This window comes from Neofelis nebulosa, chromosome X, assembly GCF_028018385.1.
Source record: "Neofelis nebulosa isolate mNeoNeb1 chromosome X, mNeoNeb1.pri, whole genome shotgun sequence".
In the NCBI taxonomy this organism is placed as follows: Eukaryota; Metazoa; Chordata; class Mammalia; order Carnivora; family Felidae; genus Neofelis; species Neofelis nebulosa.
The window spans coordinates 3,950,138-3,965,012 of NC_080800.1; the positions used below are offsets into that span (position 1 = coordinate 3,950,138).

Here is a 14,875-nt window from a genome sequence, read left to right on the forward strand (position 1 = left end):
AAAAATAAATTAAAAAAAAAAAAAACACGTTGAAAAAAAAAAAAAAAAGATCCATAGATCCTATGAAAGAATTCTAAAATATTAAAAAGAGAAAGGGGTTTTTTTTGAGAATTTTCCTTGTAAAGATGGGATTTCATGAGTTCCAGTGAGCTCCAAAGCAAAAACGGTCCACATAGTCAATAAAAAAGGTTTGAAAATGAATTATTATTATTATTATTATTATTATTATTCATTTATGAGGGAGGGATTTTCAGACTTCAGGCCCATATCCACATTTTCCTGCTATGTCGCCATGTGCCCTGGGCACAATTACAATGTATGCCACACTCTGGGAGTCCTGTTCTGTCATTGTAAGTTTGTTTGTTTATTTTCAGAGGGAAGAGTATGAGCAGGGGAGGGACAGAGACAGAAGGAGAGACAGAATCCCAAGCAGGTTCCATGTCGTCAGCGCAGAGCCCAACACAAGGCTCGAACTCACAAACTGAGAGCTCGTGACCTGAGCCGAAACCAGGGGTTGGATGCTCAACTGACCTAGCCACCCAGGGGCCTCCTGTTCTGTAATTTTAAGAAGCCTCAGTGACAGCCAATGGGGTCATGCTTCCACTGACAGTGAACTCATAATGTGCAGTGTAAATATGGATTGCCACATATTTGAGCAACTCAGCTCACAGCAATGTCTGTTGTACTTGAGAAAGTACATCGGGACAGGTGATGAGTCACACCTGCACTGCAAGTTGGCTTGGCAGTGTGATGTCTGAGCTGGTCAGGGAAAATAAAAGGCAAAGTTGGCGAATATTCTAGTTTATTCTGCGGGTCTTGCCCGTGGTATGCTTACTTCTTGGCATAAAGGCATGCTAAGCGTTAGGTTAAGGGAAGCTTAGAGAATGTTTTGATCAGAATTCTCCAGAAAAACAGAACCAATAATGTGTGCGTATGTGCATAGTATATATATTAACATTAAATCCTGGTGGCACCCATGGGAAATAAGAATACATAAGCGTGTCTGATGGGTTGTTATGAACATTCTCGAAGGAGATATGGCGATACATAGCAAAGGCTTTAGATAAAGGACTATCCTTTGACAATCAGTTCCATTCCTAGAAACACACTGTAAGCAAACAATCATTGGTGTGTGCAAAAACTTAATTGTGTGTTCTCCCAAGTTCTGTTGATTAACAGTGAAGAGATGGCCAGAAACTAAATGCCCCAAATGGAGAAATGATAAAAATAAAAAGGAGCTGAGTTTCAGTGCAGCTATTTCAAGATGGTACTCCAGGGGTGCCAAGGTGGCTCAGATGGTTAAGCCTGCAACTCTTGGATCTCAAGGTTCATGGCATCCAGCCCAGAGTCGGGCTCTGGGTACACAGCACGGATCCTGCCTGGGACTCTCTCTCTCCTTCTCTGTCACTCCCCAACTTGCTCTCTCTCTCAAAATAAATAAACTTTAAAAAATTAAAAAAAAAATTAAGATGGCATTCTAGGATAGGTTATAACAAAACAAGTTAAAATATTCGACAGATATAAATACAGCTACAGAGATAGATAGATAGATAGATAGATAGATAGATAGATACAGATATATCTCTATAGAAATAACCAAAAGGATATATACTCAATAGGAAATGATGGTATGATTACAGGTAATTTATGCTTCCTTCTTTGCACATTTCTGTATGTACCAAATATTTTAGTAAACAACAACAAAAAAGTAACTTTCCAGTGGAGAATCCCAACAATACCACCCCGGTCAGGCAATCATACTCAACCCCAACAGTGCTGTGATGTTACTAGAACGTGCCCTTGTTAGGATGCGACAAAAATGATCCTTTGTCTCTGTCTTTCTTGTGAAAACCCACAACCCCAGGCTAAACAGGAGAAAAGTATTCCCACGAATCCCGATTGAGTGATACTGTACAAAATACCTGAGCACTCCTCGTTCACACCGTCCAGCTCAAAAACCAACCGAAGTCTGGGGAAACCGTCACAGCCAAGAGAGACCTAAGAAAACATGAGGAGTGAATCGAATGTGGCATCCAGGTGGGGTCTTGGAGTGGCAAAGGGATGTCAGGGGATATGAAATAGGGAATAAGGACATTGGAGTGCAGTAGGCCTTTGAGTTAGTGTTGTGTGTATAGAGATGATGTCTGCGAAGGGGAGAATTCACCAAGGCGAGTCTGTTTCCTGCCCTCCCGCGTCAGTCTCTTCATCCACATCTGCCAGTTTCCCCATTGAGAAAGATGCATAACAGGTGGTCTCATCTGAGGTAAAGACTTTTCTCGGAGCCTACTCTAGGCATTGTTGATGAACATTGAGTCTAGACTGTATCAAATCTCACGTGTCTCCTTCACCCATAAACAGCTCCTCTCTCTAAGCCTTCTGGCATTTCTGTGGGGAATGCTTCTCATACCCTGTAATGGTCATTTCTGAGAACATATCCCAGAGGAAGAGACCTGCCCTAACCTTCCTCTGGGCTGGACAGGACTGAGGCTCAGGTGTTTCTCTCACCTGCCCACTGAGTGTAAGTCCCAGCTCCTGGTGATGTCACAGAGCTGGGGTTCAGCTCTTTTGTGACACCAGGGGTTTCCCTGGGATGGGCCAAGATGCTTACCATTATGGTGGGCACCTTCATTCAGCTACAGTGTTGACTATGAACAGTTAACAGAGAGTTTCCAAAGCAATTTCCGGAAAAGCTTTGATCCCAAATGGTGCCAATTTCTACCCCAACCAGCCATAGAGGTAATGGTGTTGTTTTCCCCTTAAACCACATTTTAAAAAAACTGTTAGTATTTTCTGGCCATTTATTTTTTGGTTGGAAGATCTGACAGCTGCATTTTTTTCCCTGACAAGGTTTTTCTGGTTTACCTAACACAGTTGGGTTGGGATAGAGCCAGCAGAGCAGCTGTGGGCTCTTGGTGGCCCGTGTTTAGGGCAGCAGGAATCAATGACAGAGCGAAGGTGGATCATTGGGAAGGGAGAAGCAATCAGTTATCGGGAAATGGAGATAATATTGGGTATGCTTCAGGGGAACAGACTTCAGTCCTCTGTCTACACCTTCACGGTATCTTGGGACCAGTAACTGTGAGTCTCAGCTTTGCCTCCTTGCAACGTGGGGACTGGAGTTCTGAAAAGCCACTTCTGGCTCTGATATTTTACGGCTACAACTCCATATGACAAAATTCACAAAGATGCCAGAGATTCGCTGTGCCAAGGGGCTAGTTCAATACTTACTAGGTCAAAAAGGCTGTGTAATGGCATTATCAGGCGATCTGGATTATCTACTCATTATCTGTACCTTGAGGGCTGATTATGTGACAGATGAGTGGATTTGAAATTGTGTCAGTAGAGGAAGAGAAGTGTGAAACGTGGGGGGATGAGTTAGGCAATCATGTGCTTTGCTCATTCAGCAAAAACAGATCACAAATCTTCTCTGTTAGGAGTCAGGGTGACATTGAAGGAACCAGAGGGAGACAAGAAGAGAAAGGAAGTGAAAGAAGGGAAGCACCGGGTAGGAAGGTCAGGAGGAGATTTTGTGGTCTATTTGAAGAGTCACGTTTGCTGCCCATGGACTTGACAGCAGGATTCGTGCAGAGGAGGTAGGGCCTCAAGGTCAACCAGTAGGACAGGTCAGATCAGAAGAGACAGGGGATGCCATCTTAAGGAACTGAATGGATGTTTCGCACATAATGGAGAACTTAAGTGTATGAGCCGTGATAATTAGAATTGTGTTAAGGTTGCCGGCTGAGGGGCATCTGGGCGGCTCAATTGGTCAAGCATCCAACTCTTGGGTTTCGGCTCAGGTCGAGATCTCACCGTTTGTTGGATCGAGCCCCACGTCAGGCTCTACACTGACGGCTCAGAGCCTGCTTGGGATTCTCCGTCTCCCTCTCTCTCCCTGCCCCTACCCCACTCTCTTTCTCTCAAAAATAAATAAATAAATAAATAAATAAATAAATAAATAAATAAATCGTTAAAAAATATTAAAAAAATAAAAGGTTTCTGGTTGATACATAGAAGATAAAGAGGAGGTGAGGCTGAAGGGAAACTGAATATTAAAACTGCATCAATAGACCAAAAGTCAACAATGTGAGAAGTTTGTCTTCAGCTTCTAACATGCTGGGCATGTTGGGCTCAAGGAAAATAGCATAGCTTTAAACTGACGAATTACTAAAAATACATGAAGATAGGCAACTTAGCATTCATTTAAGAACTTTTTTCTCCCCCCAGAGAGAGTGAACCAGCAGGAGAGGGGCAGAGGGAGAGACAGGATTCTAGGCAGGCTTAGTGGAGCCTAATGTGGGGTGTGATCCCATGACTGTGGGAGAATGACCTGGGCCCAAGTCAAGGGTCAGATGCCCAACCCACTGAGCCACCCAGGCACCTCTCATGTAAGAACTTTCAAGGGAGACCAGAACAAATGGAAACAAAGTAATGTAAATAATACTGGGAATGAATGGATTAGAGAAAAGAGTATTTTTACAAAATCATGCTCGATATGATTTTCTAAGGAACAAACAACAAAATATAATGTCAAATATATAACTATGAAAGGCATTTAAAAAACTTAGAGATATCTAAAAGGAGTGAAAAATTATATATAGTCAAATACAGAGAAAGTAATACTTATGAAAGATATATACTTATATATAGAATAGGAAGAAAATCCTATCCACTGTTTCATATCCAAGTGTTATATATATAAAACATTTGATATGTAACATATTATATATACAACTTGGCATGCATAATATAAGTTATAACATATACAATTTGAAAATGAGAATGAATGGGAGTATTATTTTTGCAAAAACATAATTTATCAAAACTGGCTACAGAAGAGGTAAAAATCTTAGACCAATCACTCCAGCAGACATTGAGAAAGTTGCCAAACGATTATGCCATAAATGTAATGAGTTATTTTAAATTCTGATGAAACACAGGATTCCTGTGTATTTATAATTTTCTAAGAACAGAGAAAGAAATTAGGACAATAAAAGAAACCATATGTCATTACCTAGTAAGGTTCCTTTCAGGAATGCAAGGCAGGTCAACATGATGAAATCCAAATGTATAACTCATTGTATTAGGGGAACACAGGAGAAAGAGTAAGCATTTCTTTTCATAAATTAGATAATTTAGATACATTATTAGATAATTAGATAAATTAGATTGGATAAAAATCAATATCAATATCTAAGAATAAGTGTTACTAAAATAGCAAGAGAAATAAATTTCCTTGCATGATTTAAAAAAGAAAAAAGTTATTTCAGGAGCGCCTGGGTGGTCAGGTGGTTAAGTGTCCAGCTTTGGCTCAAGTCATGATCTCATGGTTTGTGGGTCTGAGCCCCGCATCGGGCTCTGTGCCCACAGCGTGGAGCCTGGAGCCTGTTTCGGATTCTGTGTCTCGCTCTCTCTCTGCTCCTCCCCTGCTCGTGCCCTGTCTTTCTTTAAAAATAAATAAATATTAAAAAAAAATTTTTTAAGTTACTTTAAAAGTATAGCTATGCTGAAAGTAAAACACTCAATATTTCCCCTTAACCTCCACCAAGGACATGACAAGATTCCTCACTGAAGTTTTGCTGACCGTTTGCCTGCAGAAAGATCATATTTGATAGGAGGAGGCAAAATTGTTGATATGTGAAGATGCTCTGAGATTTGCCCATAGGAGTCAATTTAAAATAAATAATGTTCAAAATTATAAAAGTTCATTATGAAGCCCAGGGACAAAACAGTAACTGTGTTAAAAAATTGTTACTGTTGACTGCATTAAAACAGAAAGTCAATATGGTTTTTATGTCCAAACCCTAACCAGTTAGGAAACATAATTTTACCATGTTGCTAGCAAAGCAGCTACAAAATGAAAATAGAGGGGCGCCTGGATGGCTCAGCGGGTTAAGCATGTGACTCTTGATCTCAGCTCAGGACTTGATCTCGGGGTCGTGGGTTCAAGCCTCACATTGGTCTCCATGCTAGGCATGAAGCCTACTTAAAAATAAATAAATAAAAATAACCAAATAAAAACGTCATAATAGAGAGGAGCAAAATTAATGAGAAAGTCTCTGGATCTATATGAAGAATGATGGATTTCTTTACTCATACAGCTTCAAAGTCCAGGGGCAGGGCTCCTTTTTTTAAAATGTTTATTTATTTTTGAGAGACAGCACGCGAGAGTGGTGGTGGTGGGGGGCGGGAGAGAGGGGGACAGAGGCCCCAAAGTGGGCTTTGTGCTAATAGCATTGAGCCCAATGCAGGGCTCAAACTTACAAACCATGAGATCATGACCTGAGCCAAAGTCTGTCACTTAACCGACTGACCCACCCAGGCACCCTGGATTTATTATGTTTTCAATTAATACATTAAACTATTTTTCAAGTTTATTTATTTTGAGAGAGAGCATGCAAGCAGGGGAGGGGCTGAGGGAGAGAGAGAGAGAGAGAGAGAGAGAGAGAGAGAGAGAGAATCCCAAACAGACCCCACACTGTCAGTGAGGAGCCTGATGTGGGGCTCGATTGCACAAACCCTGAGATCACAACCTGAGCCGAAATCAAGAGTTACATGTTTAACCAACTGAGCCACTCAGGTGCCCCAAAGGATGGATTTGTTAAACTTACTCGGAGGACATTAAAAAAATGACATGATTTAATAGAAAGCCCTGACTAAATATGGAGACATAGCTCATGCTGGTCTGGAAAGACTTAAATCATAAAGATAAATTCCAGTTGACACAATTTAATGCAAATTCATTCAAAATATCAAAGTTTTAACTTGAAGAAATACTTGAAAGTTCTTTTGAATGAACACATTTTGTAGATTTTTTCAAGTAAGTTTTGAAACATACAAGAGACTTTTTTTCAGATATTGAAATGTTTTATAAGGTTAAAATAATATGTCGGAAACTCCAGGAAGAGGGCATACTTACTCCATATAGACGCTTGTACAGACATATAGCAGGATATTCTGAACCCACACTAAGAGCAATAGAGATATAAGCAGACAAGAAGGAAACTCAGAATGTATTAAGTGAAGAAAACAGTTAAAACACAGTTTGTACAGTGTTGGCCAATTATGATTAAAAACACATATATACCCAAGAGCGTATTTACAAAGGGGTAACTGAACGTCTGGAAGGTTATATGTGAAAATGTTAACAATGGTTACATCTGAGAAATGTCAAATAAGCTAAATTTTAATTGCTGACTGTGGCTTCTCAGCAGCATGCAAACTAGAGAGAAGACAGAGTAAAAAGCGAGAAGCAGCCTCTAATTTTGCCAATTTGTTCTTTATTAATGGATTGATGGAACACCATTGACGGGGTTGAAAGGCAGGGAGAGCACGAACTGATGAGACTCTCAAACAAATCCACTGACTATTTTCGAAAGCCTGGGCCCCAGCCCACTTAGACGATGTTGGGAAACGCATAAGCTTCAATAAAAGGGATTATTCGATTGTGCCCATACCTTGACATTAGCCCAGGGAGCCCCATCGCAGCATCGTGACCTCCAGATACGTAAAGGAATAAATTCGTGTTGTTTCAAGCCAAGTAGTTTCATGGTGATTGGATACGGGAGCAAAAGAAAACTAGCAGTTTCCTTCCCTGATGGACTATTTCTGTCCCTCTGTGGGAAAAGTCCCATTTCTGTAAAAGAGCAAAACTCTAGCAGATCAGTCTTGATAAGAACTGGCCATTTCCATACCTCCAGATAAATAGCATCAAGCTTGTCCTGACCAGTGATGCTCTGATGGCCAATTTCCTGGATACAAGCCCAGATTAGGATTCTCTGGTGCCAACAGGTACAGAAACGTACCTCAAGGACACTTGATGGGCCCTTGAAGCACACCAGATCTCTTTATTAAAAATGAGATATTTTAATACCAAAAGTGGTATGTTAGAAGAGGCAACATACATTCACTTTAACATGTAAGCAAACCTTATGCATTTTTTTTTTCTTAATAGTTACAAAACCTCTTGAAAATTTCTCTACATGCTGTTTCTTTCGCAGATAGTCTTGGCTATAGATTTATGTGTTTCTAAAGCAAGGGAAGGCTTCTCTTTATACTAAAGTCACTTTCCCCCCTTCGTGCTGTAATGCACATATGTATGTGTTGGTAATTTGTATTGTCCAAGAGCAAGAAGAAAAAAATTGACACTTTCCAACTGGTAATTAATTCCTGCACATACACAAAAAAGGTTAGGAAATTGGAAATGATGAGCTGGACAGACTATGGTACACAACAGCAGTTCTCAAATTGTGGTCTCTAGACCTCTCCATTGAGATGTCCTGGAAACTGGTCAAAAAAAGTGAAGTGTCCGGTCCCATCCCAGACTTGCTGAGCAGAAACCATAGCAGAAGCAACAACTTTGGCTATTAAGCAGGTAGGTGTAATTGTCTGAAAGACACAGCTCAAACACATCATCCACGGTTTGGGTGGGTTCGTGGCGGGAAAGAGAAAATTAGTACCAGGTCTGCAACTTTCTTCTTAATTTTTTTAATATAAACATTGTTTTTGAGAAAGAGAGGCAGAGAGAGAAAGGAACAGAGAGGATCTGAAGCGGGCTCTGTGCTGACAGCAGAGAGCTCGACACGAGTCTTGAACCCACAATCCATGAGATCATGACCTGAGCCAAAGTAGGACTCTCAACCAACTGAGCCACCCAGGCGCCCCCAGGTCTAAAATTTTCAAGTCTTACACTCACCCACATCCCAGAAATGGATGCCGTCCTGGAGTCTCTTCTTTCTTTGTCCTTAAAAAAACAAACAAACAAAAAATACGCTATTTATACATCGTTGATTATTTGCTCCGATTGTTAATGAAAAATAAAGGAGAATTAATTAATAACATCCTCAATTCAATGATCATTTCACAGATTTGAAGTATCCTCACTTTTTTTTTTTTTTAGAAATATCATTTTTATCTGTCTCATGTCTACCAACCAGCTGCTTACAAAGTATTAGAGAGAATATGGGGCTCACAGACACATTATTATATTTTCAAAGGAAAAATGGTGAGCACCCATGTATACAAAGCAATTTTGGGAATTCATGAGGGTTTCATTTTAAATGTAAATCAACAGATTATGGAAGCAGTCTGGACTTGGTACATTTTTATTCTTAATCTGTTAACTTGTTTCTGAATGTCAGTATTGTTTTTGAATTTGTTTTGCCTCCTGTCTTTTGTAAACACATTACTTCTCTTCCCCTTTGCTTTTCCATGGCCGATCTGTTGGGTGCTTTTTATGCTTTAGCTGTTAATTTGTTTCATGTCAAAATAACCTTACCACATAATTCAGGACCCCACGTGGTTTGGGCTTTGAATTAATAGGATTATTACTAAATTTCCATTTCACTTTAGGGTGTCAGGATGGAAGCAAAGAGTGTTTCAAAATCAAACATGTTTTGTGACCATTCCTTTTAAAACCTCGTCTTGAGTATTCTGCATGTGATAGGTAGATAAATTGGCTCCTTAATTGAAGAATACAGGTACATATTTTACCATCAATTACAAATAAAGCCTTGCAATGCACATTTAGGTCAGTATTTGGAAGAAGTAAAAAAAATATCCAGGCTATTCATCATGAATCCTTTATAGCCAAGTCAGTGAGAAAAATTAAAAAAACATTCATAAAGGCAGTGACACCTCCCATTAGTAGACAAATATGTCCTGAAGATACTGAGGTCTTTATACTCTACTCACCATGCCCCTCACTTAAGAAGAAATGCATTTAAGGGATGTATGGATCTTGTTGGTTTTTAAGGCCTTGTTATGGGACCAGTTCTTAGGCCAGTAACATTCTCATTGCCTGGGAGCTTGTAGAAGATGAAGAATTTCAGGACCAAACCCATGCCTAGGGTGGACTCTGCACCTGAACAAGTTTCCGAGGTGACTCATATATCCATTACAATATGACAACTAGCACTCAAGGAAAACCATTTCCTAAAACACTGAAGATCTGGGGATCCCATTTTTAAATGTTATTTATTTATTTTGAGAGAGAGAGAGAGGGTGAGAGAATCCCAAGCAGGCTCCGCACTGTCAGCACAGAATGTGACGCAGGCCTCAAACCCACAAACCACAAGACCACGACCTGAGCTGAAATCAAGAGCCTTCCACTCAGGTGTACCTGGGGGTCCCGTTATTAAATATCCTACTCGCGATGCTGCTAGTGAAGAAAATGTCCTGCATGTTAAACCCTCATCTGTCTTAGGTGTGAAGATGTGTGGGTAGTGAGTCAGGGATGGGGGAGGAACTTTGGTCACGATACTGCCACAAGAAAGCAAGGCTTTTGCCCTTCGGAATCCCAGCCAGGTGGCTCTCCCTGTTGGACATGTGGACTCTAGTAAGAGGAGTGCCCTCTTCTACCCTTGGCTCCTTCCTGATCAAAAGACGGGGCACCCCAATTTATTTTTAATCTCTTTTAAGAAATGCAGAAAGACAGAAATCTCTAAAGGCATTCATCCTAATTTCTGTCTCTTAAAACATCCATAATTCATTATTGCATTAGTTTTATAAATGTCTACTCTTAAAGGAGTAGGAAGAAAATCCTATTCTTCAATGTTTCATATCTAAAGAATATGATCTGCAAGAAAAAAAAATCATTCCTCGGATACTTAAAAGCAGCTCTCCTTATGTTAATTATTGAAGTAAAGCATGCCTTCCTCTATAGCCACTGGTGATCATTTCTCTCCGCAAATTGTGGAAGAAAAAAAAAATCCGCTCTGGTAAACGCCTTAATTTGATGTCTTTGGTTCCCAAAAGGATCAAATTCCAATGCATTGCAAGGAAGGTATTTATTCTCAGTGTTGTGGCATCACATTTATTTATGCATTTGCTGTGCCTCCTACCTGTTTCTCATTCCTGCGAATCAATCAAGGTGTTATCATGGAAGCATTTTCTCTAGAGGCTGTGTTTAGATTTGTTGCAGGGATTTGACTTGACACAGTTGTGGGGTGGTCTGAGCAGCCTTTCTCAAGCTGTCATCCTTGTGCCTGTTGCTGCAGCTGAAAGTCCACAGAGCAGGTGGTCACGAAGGGGCAGCTGATGTTAACGGGAAGAGATGTGGGCAGGCTGGAACTCACAAGCATGAGTGAAGTTGGACAGAGACTTGTGTCCATTATTGTTGCCTCTAACCTTTGGTAAAAGCATCCTGCAGAATCCATGGCCGTTGATCGTGCACCTGCACATGCACCCCAAGCCTGTGTGCTGCAGAAGCCAATAAAGGAGCAGGGAAAGGAAAGTACACACACCTGCTTCACACCAAGGTGAGTCAGTAAATCAGAGGCAACCTGCAAAATGGCGGCTGCTTCTCTCCTACCCTCCTAATCCCTCAAGGATCTCCTTGGTGGAGATTCACATATTGGGAGGGGATTTCTGGAATAAGTGATTCAGCAAAGCCAAGGGGACACATTCCAAAGGCATATCCACCTTTTCCTCTGCCCGACGTAGCTCATGTAGCATGTAATGACCAAGAGCTTGAGATTGGTGAATCTGAACTGAATTAAACCCAGACTTCCTGGCTGCAAGTCAAGTGACTTTCCACAAAGCAAACAACATGAAATGTCCAAATACGTGTCCTATTCTGTGACCCTGCTTTCCTAACTCAGGTGTCCAGTTTTGATCGTCTGGTATAATGCGCTAAAACTAATGTCTCCTCTGAATCCATAAGCATTCTGAAACAGGGTGATGTTATTGTGTATCCACTGAATGAGACTGAGAAAGAAGTCAAGGAGGTGGCAGGATAAAGCTTCATATGCAAAGGAGTTCAAGACAAAAAGTGGTCGGCTAATCATACTGCTATCCCCAGCGGTTCCCACGTTTGGGTTGTACCACTGTAGTTGTGGAAACTGGCCACCACTGTGTCCTACCTTCCTTGGAAAAACACATGCTACACACCCGGTTTCAAAGAGACAATCTTAGGAACGGTGCTCCCCTGAATCTAATCAACCTTGAGTTTCTGCACACTAACCTACTTCTTCCATCCCATCACTTAATGTTTGCCTTTTAAGCTCATGTTTATCCGTTTCCTCTAAAAAAAAAAAAGAAAAAAAGAAAGAAAAGAAAAGAAAGCTCTTTCTTTTGTTAGTAGCTGGAGGCTGATAATTACTCCATGTATTTAGTAGCAAGTATCATTAGAATTCTGAATTAAAAATAAGATTAATGATTTAATTTCAATCTTGTCAGGATGACCCATTTAAAAAAATACTGATGTGATATAGTGCTATAAAAGATTTAAGCATAATTTATTGATAAAACCATTACAACTGCAATGAGAGAGCTATTTGTCTACATAATGGTTCCTGAAATCACAGATAGTACTTTCCCATTATTTCACTGCAACATTTATAATTCCTTTTTGGAGTTACCATTTTCTTCCTTCCTTCCTTTCTTTCTTCCTTCCTTCCTTTCTTTCTTTCTTTCTTCTTTCCTTCCTTCCTTCCTTCCTTCCTTCTTTCCTTCCTTCCTTCCTTCCTTTTCTTTCTCTCTCCCTTTCTTTTTCTTTCTTTCTTTCTTTCTTTCTTTCTTTCTTTCTTTCTTTCTTTCTTTCTTTCTTTCTCCTTCCTTCCTTCCTTCCTTCCTTCCTTCCTTCCTTCCAACAACCACATATGGTGCTTCTGTTCTAAACCTCTTACAAATCCCAGCTCAATTCATCCTCACCACAATCCCATAAGGTAGCACTGTTGTTCTCCTTACATTATGCCTAAGGAAATGGAGGTGTGGAAAGTTTTGGTAACTTCTCCAGTGGAACACAGCAGGTCAATTTTGCAGCTATGATACAAACATAGATTCTGGTTCCAAAACCTACCTTCTAACCACTGATCTGCATTGCTTTTCTATTATAGAAAATCCAGGGACAAGTTGTTTCACTTGGGTTGGAGACAGTAGCAGATGCACCTTTGCATTTGGGAAGGCAGCCAGGTAACAAAATTGTTGGCATAAAAACTGCTCAATATTTCTCATGGCCAGATAAAATATTATACATTTTCTCATAACAAGGAATTATGTAACCCTGGATGTCAAAAGTTCACTTAAGACCTTCTGCTTCTGGTGAAGCAGCAGTAACAGGGAATCATCTTCTTGACAAAACAAAAAAAAAGTGGAATAATTAGCAAATTACTAATCAATGCATACACATAACCTGTACAGTCATACATACTATGTAAGGGTGGGATATAACCATCCAAAGAATGAGAACACTGCTCAGGGCTCACAGAGGACTATAAGCGGTGCCTGATTCCACCCTCCAGAAGGAAAGAAATCTCATAGTATAGAAAACATTGCATAAAGTCTTCAGGAAGATTCCAGCTCAATAAGGAAGAAATCATTCTTCACATCCTGAGCACTGCTCAGGTCTTGCTACCAAACCTTATTAGCCAGACTAGAAGAGATAAATCTCCTTCCAAATAGCTTAACTAAATCCCAAAAGAAAGCCAATGAGTTTTTATAGGAATGAAAATACCCAAACCCAAAGTGGTAAGATGCACAACATTCTACATTGAAATATTAACATACTTGAAGTATAGCAACAGAAACTATCAAAAAATAAAATATGGAAAGAGAACAAATAAAAATGAAAAAAGCATAAGTGAACTATAATATAACATCAAGTATCCTAATATGTGGGTGATTAGAATGGTCAAAGGAGAAGAAAGAGGCCACAAAAATTTTGAATTTAGAGTTGTCAGAAATTCCCAAAACTTAAAAAAACAAAAACAAAAAACCTCTAAGCCCAGAGATCCAAGAATCTCAACAAACTCTAAGTGTAAGAAATATAAGAAAAAATTTGCCAAGGCACAGCATAATCAAATTGCTCAAAACCAGTGATAAAGATAACATCTGAATAAGCATCTAGATTAAAAATACATTTTATATAGATGGGTAAAGATAAGAATAACTTTAGATTTCTTGTCAGTAACAATTTTAAAAAGATGGTGAAGGGCACCTGGGGGCTCAGTAGGTTAAGCGTCAGACTGGCTCAGGTCATGATCTCATGATCTGTGAGTTTGAGCCCCATGTCAGGCTCAGTGCTGAGGTCTTGGAGCCTAGAGTCTGCTTCGGATTCTGTGTCTCCCTCTGTCTCTGACCCTTGCCCACAAGCTCTCTGTCTCTCTCTCTCAAAAATAAATAAACATTTAAAAAATTAAAAAAAAGAAAGATCGTGAAGAAACACATTTAAGATTAAAAAAAAAAGTCACCTAGATTTCTATACCCAACAAAAATATCTTTAAAGTAGATATAGGTGAAGAAAACACATTTTCAGACATATGAAACCTTGAAGAACTCATGGCCAGCACACCTGTACCACAATAAATGTCCAAAGAATTCTTTTAGCCAGAACAAAAACAATCTTAGATGGGTATTTGGATTAACACAAGAGTGAATAGCAGAAACTCCTTGATAAACCTATTGGATTATATAAATATTTGTAAAATATAATTGATGGTACAGGGTGACTAGGTGGCTCAGTTGGTTAAATGTCCAATTCTTGGTTTTGGCTCATGAAACCAAGAATGTCAGCTTCTGTGCTGACAGCTCAGAGCCTGGAGCCTGCTTCAGATTCTGTCTTTGTTTTTCTCTCTCTCTCTCTGCTCCTCCCTTGCTCACGTTCGGACTCTTTCTCTCTGGCAAAAATAAATTAACATTAAAAAAATATAATTGATGGAGTAAACAAAAATGACAGGATGTTTTGTGGAATAACAATAGTATATGTTGGGGCTGGGGGAGTAGAAATATACTACCACATAAAACTGGAGAAAGAGAACAAAACCCAAAAACTGATGAATATTTCTAACAGTCGAATATTCTAAATGCATGTTAGGAAAGTGTTCAAAACTGCATAAAAAGGGTAATAGATCATGGCCAAGGGAGATTCCAAATATATAAG

General features: G+C 39.7%; 1 protein-coding gene across 1 annotated transcript in view; it reads right to left on the bottom strand.

The window, feature by feature from the left end:
• PUDP (pseudouridine 5'-phosphatase) overlaps nucleotides 1-14,875 on the bottom strand; it is a 665,979-nt gene that overhangs the window by 22,947 nt on the left and 628,157 nt on the right. Inside the window, exon 9 of the transcript XR_009257299.1 lies at nucleotides 8,693-8,740. The gene's annotated coding sequence lies outside the window, so the exon portion shown is untranslated. The remainder of the gene's footprint in view (nucleotides 1-8,692; nucleotides 8,741-14,875) is intronic.